Raw genomic sequence first — 1,115 nt, 5'->3', positions numbered from 1 at the left:
CGCAATTGCATTACATACAATAAAGCGACAACCATATGGCTCCTGCCAGTTGCCGATAACTCGGTTACAAAACATGATCATCTCATACAATAAAATTTAGCATCATGTCTTGACCATATCACATCACAACATGCCCTGCAAAAACAAGTTAGACGTCCTCTACTTTGTTGTTGCAAGTTTTACGTGGCTGCTATGGGCTTAAGCAAGAACCAATCTTACCTACGGATCAAAACCACAACGATAGTTTGTCAAGTTGGTGCTGTTTTAACCTTCGCAAGGACCGGGCGTAGCCACACTTGGTTCAACTAAAGTTGGAGAAACTGACACCCGCCAGCCACCTGTGTGCAAAGCACGTCGGTAGAACCAGTCTCGCGTAAGCGTACGTGTAATGTCGGTCTGGGCCGCTTCATCCAACAATACCGCTGAACCAAAGTATGACATGCTGGTAAGCAGTATGACTTATATCGCCCACAACTCACTTGTGTTCTACTCGTGCATATAACATCAACACATAAAACCTGGCTCTGATACCACTGTTGGGTAACGTAGTAATTTCAAAAAAATTCCTACGCACACGCAAGATCATGATGATGCACAGCAACGAGAGGGGAGAGTGTTGTCTACGTACCCTCGTAGACCGAAAGCGGAAGCGTTATGACAACGCGGTTGATGTAGTCGTACATCTCCATAGCCCGACTGATCAAGCACCGAAACTACGTCACCTCCGAGTTTTAGCACATGTTCAGCTCGATGACGATCCCCGGACTCCGATCCAGCAAAGTGTCGGGGAAGAGTTCCGTCAGCACGACGGTGTGGCGACGATCTTGATGTTCTACTGTCGCAGGACTTCGCCTAAGCACCACTACAATATTATCGAGGACTATGGTGGAGGGAGGCACCACACACGGCTAACAAAATGATCACGAGGATCAACTTGTGTGTCTACAGGTGCCCCTTGCCCCCCTATATAAAGGAGCAAGGGGAGGTGCGGCCGGCCCTAGGAGGAGGCGCGCCGGAGGAGTCCTACTCCTACCGAGAGTAGGACTCCCCTCCTTTCCCTAGTTGGATTAGGACTTGGGGGGGAAGGAGGAGAGGGAAGAAAGGAAAGGGGGGGC

The sequence above is a fragment of the Triticum aestivum genome, chromosome 7A, assembly GCF_018294505.1.
Source record: "Triticum aestivum cultivar Chinese Spring chromosome 7A, IWGSC CS RefSeq v2.1, whole genome shotgun sequence".
Taxonomy (NCBI): Eukaryota; Viridiplantae; Streptophyta; class Magnoliopsida; order Poales; family Poaceae; genus Triticum; species Triticum aestivum.
Note: the sequence above shows the minus strand (reverse complement) of the source record.